Below are 10,379 nucleotides of genomic sequence, written 5' to 3' on the forward strand. Positions count from 1 at the left end.
TTGTCTGCTGCCTTGGCACGTGGGCTCTTTACCGCTAGCGCCACCTGGGAAGCCCATTTTACTTTTTTACTGTCTTTTTTTTTTTTAACTTTTTATTTATTTTTATTTTGGCTGCACTGCATGGCTTGCAGGAGCTCATTCGTTCCCTGACCCCAGGGATGGAACTCGGGCCTCTGCAGTGAAAGCAAATCCTAGGCCAGCAGGGAACTCCCTGTGTTTCATTGATTTTTATTTTATTTTTTTTTTTTAAGATGAGGAAGCAGGAGAGAGCACAGGAAAGGCTCTCTTTTTTTCTTTTTTTAATATTTATATATTTCTTAGACTGTGCTGGGTCTTAGGTGTGGCTCATAGGATCTTTCGGTTGTGGCGTGTGGAATCTAGTTCCCTGACCAGGGGTGGAATCCAGGCCCCTTGCATTGGGAGCACAGAGTCTTAGCCACTGGACCACTGGGGAAGTCCCTTATTGATACTTTAAATCAGCCATCTTTTCCCTGGTCTTTTCATCTCACTGGTGTTTGTCTACATATGGGAAGGTATCGATTTCTCTAGACAAATGTTGATCTCATTTCCCTACTTAATTCTTGGATGGTTCGAAGTTTCCGTCCTAAAGGAAATCAGTCCTGAATATTCTTTGGAAGGACTAATGCTGAAGCTGAAACTCCAATACTTTGGCCACCTGATGTGAAGAACTGACTCATTTGAAAAGACCCTGATGCTGGGAAAGATTGAAGGCAGGAGAAGGAGACAACAGAGGATGAGATGGTTGGATGGCATCACTGACTCAATGGACATGAGTTTGAGTGAACTCTGGGAGCTGGTGATGGACAGGGAGGCCTGGCGTGCTGCAGTCCATGAGGTCACAAAGAGTCGGACACGATTGAGCAACTGAACTGAACTGAAGGTGTTTGGCAGTTGATCTCACACACAGTGCTGTGTTTAAATCTCCCATTTAAACCCCTCGAGAAGGCAAGCTCCAAGAAGGCTTTTCCACTGCTTCCAGAGCTCCCTGCACCAAAACCAAGCAGACAGCATTAGCTTAGGGAGCAAATACTGAGGCTAAGAGTTGGAGGGGACTTCCCTGGTCATCTGGGCTTCTCTTTTGACTCAGCTGGTAAAGAATCTGCCTGCAGTTCGGGAGACCTGAGTTTGATCCCTGGGTTGGGAAGATCCCCTGGAGAAGGGAATGGCCCACTCCAGTATTCTGGCCTGGAGAATACCATGGACTGTATAGTCCATGGGGTCTCAAAGAGTCAGACACGACTGAGTGACTTTCACTTCACTTCACTTCCCTGGTGGTCCAGTGGCTAAGACTCTGCATTCCCAGTGCAGGAAGACTGGGTTTGGATTCCTGGTCAGGGAACTAGATTCCACATGCCACAAGTAAGAGTTTGAAAGCCACAATTAAAGATCCCATGTGCCAAAATGGAGATGGAAGATCCCATGTGCTGCAGCTAAGACTCGGCACAGTCAAATAAATAAATAAAACAAAAACCATAAAATAGAGCTGAAGGTGCGCTCTTAGATGAGATGCTTTACGACTCCTATAATGAAATTTGTTTAAATCTGCTCAAACATCTTGTGTGAATACAATTCAAAATATTTAGTTCTGAATAAAGGATATAAGTCCTTCTGTAAACACTTCCTGACCATATAGTTGCTCTTTCCAACACTTTGGGAGCCTGAGAAAACTAACCCGCAGGGAGCGATTATGTTTCTCAGGACAAAATGTCACATCTGTCAGGATGGCTATTTTTTTTAAAAAGGCAAAAAACAACAAGTATTGATGAAAAGGCAGAGAAAAGGAATCTTGTACACTGTGGGTGGGAATGTAAATTGGTGCAGCTGCTTTGGAAAACAGTATGTAGGTTCCTTAAGAAATTAAAAATAGCCTTCCGGGCAGGTAAAATTCAGCCAGGCATTCAGGGCAATGGACTCTCCATTCTAGAACCACGGCCCAGTTTGTCCATAACCTTGCCTAGAAGCCCTGCCATTGGTCGATGCTGCTGTGACTTAAAGCCCCAACTGGCCATATTTTGAAACAGTTGAGCAGCTTCCTCCAACTCCTGCTGAGGTCCCTACAGCTCATCAGAGCTTGGAACAAACTGTCCATATTGCTTGAACTGGTAACTGCAAACAACTCACAGTTAAGGAAGCTCTGCTGAATGGTTTGGTGGCCACTGAGCTGTGGATGTGGTTTTATGTTGGCAAGATCCTGGGCAAGAGTGGCATCATCACCTGTGATGTTTGAAGACCAATCTTTAACATGTGACTATATCTGCTTCATTGTTTGAGTGCTCCAGGACCACATGGAACAGACTGGTATTTGAATAAAATAATGTGAAAGTTGCTCAGTCGTGTCTGACTCTTTGGGACCTCATGGACTGTATAGTCCATGGAATTCTCCAGGCCAGAATACTGGAGTGGGTAGCCTTTCCCTTCTCCAGGGGATCTTCCCAACCCAGGGATCAAACCAAGGTCTCCCGCATTGCAGGTGGATTCTTTACCAGCTGAGCCACAAGGGAAGCCCATCAGACTGGTTCCAAACAGGAAAAGGAGTACGTCAAGGCTGCATATTGTCACCCTGCTTATTTAACTTCTGTGCAGAGCACATCATGAGAAATGCTGTGCTGGAAGAAGCACAAGCTGGAATCAAGATTGCCGGGAGAAATATCAATAACCTCAGATATGCAGATGACACTACCCGTATGGCAGAAAGTGAGGAGGAGCTAAAAAGCCTCTTGATGAAAGTGAAAGTGGAGAGTGAACAAGTTGGCTTAAAGCTCAACATTCAGAAAACAAAGATCATGGCATCTGGTCCCATCACTTCATGGGAAATAGATGGGGAAGCAGTGAAAACAGTGTCAGACTTTATTTTTTTGGGCTCCAAAATCACTGCAGATGGTGATTGCAGCCATGAAATTAAAAGACGCTTACTCCTTGGAAGGAAAGTTATGACCAACCTAGATAGCATATTCAAAAGCAGAGACATTACTTTGCCAACAAAGATCCATCTAGTCAAGGCTATGGTTTTTCCAGTGGTCACGTATGGTTGTGAGAGTTGGACTGTGAAGAAAGCTGAGTGCCGAAGAATTGATGCTTTTGAACAGTGGTGTTGGAGAAGACTCTTGAGAGTCCCTTGGACTGCAAGGAGATCCAACCAGTCCATTCTAAAGGAGATCAGTCATGGATGTTCTTTGGAAGGACTGATGCTAAAGCTGAAACTCCAATACTTTGGCCGCCTCATGCAAAGAGTTGACTCATTGGAAAAGACTCTGATGGTGGGAGGGATTGGGGGCAGGAGGAGAAGGGGACGACATAGGATAAGATGGCTGGATGGCATCACAGACTGGATGGACAAGAGTTTGAGTGAACTCCGGGAGTTGGTGATGGACAGTGAGGCCTAGCGTGCTGCGATTCACGGGGTTGCAAAGAGTCGTACATGACTGAGTGACTGAACTGAAGACAATGTGTCAAAAAAATTAAAAATAGAACAATCAGATGATCCAGCCCTCCCACTTTGGGGTTATTCCAAATAACTGAAATCCAGATCTCAAAGGGATATTAGCATTCCGATGTTTATTGCAACACTGTTCACAATAGCCAAGATGTAGTAAAACCCAAATGTCTGCCAACAGATGAATGGATGGGACTTCCCTGATGGTCCAGTGATCAAGAATCCATGTTCCAATGCAGGGGACATGGGTTCGATCCCTGGTTGGAGAACTAAGATCCCATATACCACAGGGCACCTAAGCCCACATACCACAACTAGAGAAGCGTGCATACTGCAGTGAAGACCCAGCACAACCGGAAACAACAACAAAACATCAGATCCTCCAAAAAATGTTAGATTATACAAGGAAAAAACCAAAACAGGTGAATGGATAAAGAAGGTGTCTCACACACACACACACGGGAATACTGTTCAGCCTTAACAAGAAGGAAATTCTGCAACACGCAACACCACCAGTTACCATGGAGGGCACTATGCTTTAGCGAAATAAGCCAGTCACAGAAGGGTAATTCCACTTGGACGAGGAATCTAAAGTAGTTAAATTCATAGAATCAAAGAATGGAATGGTGGTCACCAGGGGCTGGGGGAGGGGGAAACGGGGAGTTATTGATCAATGGGCAGAGTCTTTCAGGTCACCAACATGAAGAAGTCCTAGAGCTCTGCTGTACAACGTTGTACAATAACGTTAAGCACGTGAAAGTTTAAGAGGGTAGCTCTCATGCTAAGTGTTCTTACCACAATAAAATTTTTAAAATTAAAAAATATAAAGAAAGATCACTTGACTATAATAGCTGGTTCTGGAACCTCATGGGAGAGGGAAAGTGGGTAATAGCCATGTGACGAGGAACAAAAATAATCTTTGCAAAGCTCCGCCAGGATTCTGGTGCCCGAGGAGCCCTGCTCCGGCCGACCCTCCTCCTTTGCTGGGATGCATCGGGAACAAACACCCAGAGGCGGTAATGAGGGTCTTGCCAGAGCCCTTAGAATCTCAGCCATCTCGTGAACAGTCACCCAGTTTCAGCTCTGGTGAGGACCAGACCAGCAAAAATACTGCCCTCCTGCACGCCATCTGTACCCCTCACCCTAAGAGTTAAAAATCAGAAGAAAAATGAATATTTTATGTTTTATTTTTGGCCATGCCCTGTGGCACACAGGATCTTAGTTACCCAATGAGGGATTCTTTACATATATATATTATGTATTTATTGGTTGTGCTGGGTCTTCATTGCTGCATGCAGACTTTCTCTAATTGTGGCGAGCAGGGGCTACTCTTCATCGTGCTGAATGGGCTTCGCACTGCGGTGGCTTCTCTTGTTTCAGAGCATAGGTTCTGGGTGCAGAGTCTCCAGTAGTTTTAGCTTGTGGGCCCTAGGGCGAGTGGTTGTCGTGCACAGGCTTACCTGTTCCACGGCATGTGGAATCCTCCCGGACCAGGGATCGAACCTGTGACCTCTGCATTAGCAGGCAGATTCTTTATCCACTGAACTGCCAGGGAAGTCCCCAGATGCTTATTTTATAAGTTACTGTTTTCCCTCCCAACCCTTGCTTCCTTTCCTGGCCTGAGGAGCTGGTCTGAACAGGAGAAAAAGGTGGTTGAACATCCTTCTCCTTCCACCCTCTGCTCCTCTGAGACTCCCAAGGCAAGAGAAAGTGGGCAAAAAGCTCTGAAGCCTGTCTCAGTCAGCTCTGGCTGCTGTAACAAAATGCCAGAAACCAGGGAGTCCAAGATCATGGTGCCAACAGATTCGGTTCTTTGTGGAGACTCCCACGAGGGGAGAGAGAAAGTGAGACAGACACAGACAGAGAGCACTCTGGAAATCAAGACGCTAATTCACCCTGAGAACCCCACCCTCACGACCTCATCTACAGCTGATTCCGGCTCAAAGGCCCCACCTCCTAATACCCTCGCCTTGGGGATTAGGGCTTAAGCATATGATTTGGGGGGATGCCAACGTTTAGTCCGGGCTTCCCTGATAACTCAGTTGGTAGAGAATCCGCCTGCAATGCAAGAGACTCCGGTTGATTCCTGGGTCCAGAACATCTACTGAAGAAGGGATAGGCTACCCACTCCGGTATTCTGGCCTGGAGAATTCCAGGGACTGTATAGCCCATGGGGTCGCAAAGAGCTGGACACAACTGAACGACTTTCACTCAATGTGCAATCCAGGACAAAGTTTGTAGCCGTAGCTTCCGACCCTACTAGCTGTGTAACTTTGGGCGACTTACCCAACGCCTCTGAGCTTGTCTCCTCGCGAGTATGATGGCATGGCACACAGTGTCTGCTCCCAAGGTTTTGGGGAGAAGTGACTCATATATGGAATACCATGCGCGATGCCAGTAGCCTCACTCAGCACATGTTTCTCTTCATCTGTCCATCAGTGGCAGAGAGGCTGTCTGTAAGCCGTTTCCCCTCTTCCTTCTATACAAGAGGAATGCTCGATTTTTAGCCCATACCTGGTTATGCAGAGTATTTGTCCCCGCCACTCTAGCGTTTAGGTGTGGCCATGTGACTAAATTCTGACCAATAGGGTCCAAGTAAATGTTCCCCCGGCAGCTCCAGGCATACTCCCCAGGACCCCTTTCTCCTTCCATCCATCCCCCATCCTCTTGCTGGAATTCCACGCGCTGGCCTGGGTCAGACAGTGAGGACCACACCCTAGAAGCAGGGCATGGTGAACTGGAAAGAGTCCATGCCCCTGGGAAGTTTGTGGGGATAGCTGCCAGACCAGACCTGGACAGGACTTCGATGAATTGAAAGCGCAATTATCATGGAACCCTGTCACTTTCCCAGCCTCTGAATATTATCCTGTACCCTGTTGTTCAGGACTGTCTACCAAGTGGCCAGTCTCCACACTTCCTGACATCGCATTTTCTCCAGAATTTAAGGTACCTCAGAAGCAAGTGTCTCTCCCTCCAAAGTGAGCCAAAGAAAGATATCCAAAGATGCCCCCACAGTCTTTCTCTGCTTGACTCTCCCACCCGTCTAATCCTCCTCCACGCCCACATTGCCCGTCTATAAATACCTTCCAGGGGTGGAGGCGTACGTGGAAAGGGGAAGTCATTTCACTGGGAGCCTGGCCGAGTCTCGTTTCTTGCTGCTCTCACAGCATCTGCTGAGCACTTTGAACATGGATCGCGCTAGGCACTGGAGACAGACCCAGAATAAGAAAGTTATCAAACACCGACCTCCGCTCCAGACCTGAGGAGGATACTGAACAGTGATCTATCCCAGGACAGGGGAGGGGACAAGAAGATGAGAGGGACCACAGGCTTAGACGGGTCAAGAAGGGCTTCAGAGAGACACCGGGGGAAAGAAGGAAAGACTGCATATGCACGAGCACGCGGCATCAGAAAAGTAGACAATAGCAAGTCACGACAAGGATGTACAGACACTGTCCTGGTCTCTACTGTGGCTTCCGTCTCACCACTTCACCTTCTTCCACTCCTACCACCCGGTGACCTAACTCTACCCTCAGAGGCCTGGAGGACTAGAGCAGGATGTAACACAGCAAAAGGCATGGGCGTTTTTGAGAATCCATGTCATGGTTCTTTCCTTTTTGTCACCAAATAATAGTCCATTGTGTAGATATACTGGGCTTCCCAGGTGGCGCTAGTGGTAAAGAACCTGCTTGCCAGTGCAGGAGACATGAGAGATTCCGATTGGCTCTCTGGGTCTGGAAGATCCCCTGGAGGAGGAAATGGCAACCCACTCCAGTATTCTTGCCTGGAGAATCCCCTGGATGGAGGAGCCTGGCGTGCTACCATCCATGGGGCTGCAAAGAGTTGGACATGACTGAAGCGACTTCGCACAAGCACAAATGTACTACACAGTATGGTGCTCTATTGATGGATATTTAAACTATTTACAAATTTGGGTGCAATGAACATTTTTATGCAAATTTTATGGTAACCATGTTTTCATTTTTTCTTGAATAAACACCCAGAAGTAAAATTGTTGGGTCATAGGTATAAGATGTTTGGTTTAATAAGAAACTTCTGGGCCTTTCTCCACGTGTTTGTACCATTTTACACTCCTACTGGCTTGGAAAAAACCCTGATGCTGGGAGGGATTGGGCAATGCCTGAGAATTACACAGTTGCTCCACAGTTCTGCTAGCATTTGGAGTTGTCAGCCTTTTTAATTTTAGCCATTCTGGGGGTTGGGTGGTGGTATCTCTTCATGGTTTTAATTTGCACTTGCTTTGACTAATGATGCTGAGTGCTTTTTTGATTGCTTATTACCTATTTGTTAGTGATTGCTTATTACCTATCTTTCTTTGTGAAATGTCTGTTGAAATCTCTGGCTTAATTTGTTTATGGGGTTGTTCATCTTTTTAATGTCAACTTTACATTCAGATTTGAGATTCCCAGATGTAGTCACCCCCCCCAGTCTGCTGGGATGAGACGTGTAGAGGAAGAAGGTGTGGACTGAGGTCAGCGTAGGGCCCGCCAACCCTGCCTTCATGACAGAGCTGCATCCACTGCCTCCTTTTGCATTTGGTGGTGAGTGAAGACCGGTTCTGCACAGACAGGAAGTACCTTCTCAGTAAAGCTCAGAAGTGGGTGATAGGTGAAGGGCTGTCAAACACAAAGGTGGATGATCTGGTTACAGAGAACCGGATGCTGAAAACCAGGCAGCTGGAAGCTTAGAAAACCCTCTTCGGACTAACACTGACACTTCCTATAACTTCTTGCTGGGTTTCCCCGATGGCTCAGCAGTTAAGAACCTTCCTGCAATGTAGGAGACGCAGGCTTGATCCCTGGGTCGGGAAGATCCCCAGGAGGAGGAAATGGCAACCCACTCCAGTATTCTTGCCTGGAAAATCCCATGGACAGAGGAGCCTGATGGGTGACGGTCCACAGGGTCGCAAAGAGTCAGACACAACTGAGCGCACACACATAGCTTCTTGCCCTTTGGCTCTACTGAGAAGAGCAAAAGAAAAAAGTTAAAATGCATAAGAAATCAGCTCTTGAAAGTTACTGGACAGTGACTCCTCTTTTTTTTTTTTTTTTTCCTCCTGGTTCGTTTACTGGTGTTTTAATCATTTGCTGAGTGAATCTGAAAGGATGAAAAAGGGAACTGGATTAGTGTCGTCTCTATCTTTGGCCTCTGCAGCCTGTCAGAACATCTCCCAGAATCTTCCAACAGTTGATTTTTCAAACTTACAGCTTGAAAAATAAGTACATAAGTAAACAGGTAATGGAAACGCATGTCCACATAAAAACCTACCCACGCTTCATTATAGCAGCTTTATTGATAACTGCTAAAACATGGGAGCAGCCAAGATATCCTTCTACAGATGAATGGATAAACAAGCTGTGTGATACATCCAGACATCCAGTGAACTGTTACTCAGCTCTAACAGGAAAAGAGCTGTCAAGATATGGGAGAACCTTGGATATGTATCACTAAGTGAAAAAGTCAGCTCCAAGAAGGAAGAAATTCTGACTTGTTCATTGCTATATCCTCTGCTCTGGCCATGTAGACCCTCAAAAAATATGTACTGGGGGAAAATAAATGATGGGTGAGAGTCCCTTCCTCTCATTCTGAGTCGTCAGAAAGGAGGAAGAAACAAGGGCTACTTAGGATGATCAACTAAGAAGTAGATCCCCAAGTCAGTCTCTCTCCAAATGAGGGCCACCAATCAAAATGCTCAGACCACGTGGCAGATCTGCTTGATTAGGACGAATGTCCCGAAGTGAAGGTTGCTCAGTCGTGTCCGACTCTTTTCAACCCCGTATATGGTCCATGGAATTCTCCAGGCCAGAATACTGGGGTGGGGAGCCTTTCCCTTCTCCAGGGGAATCTTTCCAACCCAGGGCTTGAACCCTGGTCTCCCACATTGCAGGCGGATTCTTTACCAGCTGAGCCACCAGGGAAGCCCAAAATGTCCTGAAGGAGAGGGTAATCTGCATTTTTATTAAGCATCCCAGATGATGCTTGTGTCAGCTGAAGTGAAGAACACTTGAAACGCTTATTTAAAATGCAGATGATTTTAGACCTGTGGACAGACAGCAGAGGCAGCAAGGCTTGGAACACCCTGTTGTCCAAGCCCTTCATCTTTTTTTTTTTTTTCCTGAAATAAGAGATGAATCTTTTAAACATTATTTGTCTGTGTATGGCCTCGCTGGGTCTTCGTTGCTGTAGGGGCTTTCTCTCGTCGCAGTGAGTGGGAGCTACTCTTCCGTTGCGGTACGCAGGCCTCTCATTGCGGTGGCGTCTCCTGCTGCAGAGCGCGGGCTCTGGCGCCCGCAGGTTTCAGCAGTGGCGGATCCCAGGCTTAAGAACGCAGGCTCAGTAGTTGTGGCGCACGGGCTTAGTTGCCCGCAGCATGTGGAATCTTCCTGGCCCAAGGATTGAACCTATGCCCCCTGGCATGGGCGGGCGGACTCTTAACCCCTGCACCACCAGGGAAGTTCCCAACCTCTTAATCTTCACTGACAGTGATCTAGACAGTTGATAAATACCAGCTCTATTTGGTCAAGGTCAAGGAGGTGTTTACTCCCTCCGAGGAGGCAGGGGAAGTCCAAAGGAACTTTTAATAGTCTACTTTGGGTAAGTGATGATGAAGTCACAGGAGGATTCACTTCCCTAAGCTGATGGGAACCATTATTTTCCGGTTTCTCTTTTCACATGATTTGATTTACTTGGTATATTTAAACTTAAAATGAAATGACAAGATTTCCAATATGCAAAAACTAGAACCAGGGTGTAAGCCCGAAAAACGGGCACCTGCCATTAATCTCACCTCAGCTTGGCCACCAACTTGCCATCTGACCTTGGGGGACCTTGGGTGAATCACCCAGTCCCTCCGGCCCCCGGGCCCTGGCTCTGAGTCTTTTTAGTTCTGAGGCTCTGTGGTTCC

General features: G+C 46.8%; 1 pseudogene; it reads left to right on the plus strand.

The window, feature by feature from the left end:
• Positions 1 to 1,422: 1,422 nt before the first annotated feature.
• Positions 1,423 to 2,265, plus strand: LOC138929723 (ATP synthase subunit g, mitochondrial pseudogene; annotated as a pseudogene).
• The last annotated feature ends 8,114 nt before the right edge of the window (positions 2,266 to 10,379 follow it).

This window comes from Ovis canadensis, chromosome 11, assembly GCF_042477335.2.
Source record: "Ovis canadensis isolate MfBH-ARS-UI-01 breed Bighorn chromosome 11, ARS-UI_OviCan_v2, whole genome shotgun sequence".
In the NCBI taxonomy this organism is placed as follows: domain Eukaryota; kingdom Metazoa; phylum Chordata; class Mammalia; order Artiodactyla; family Bovidae; genus Ovis; species Ovis canadensis.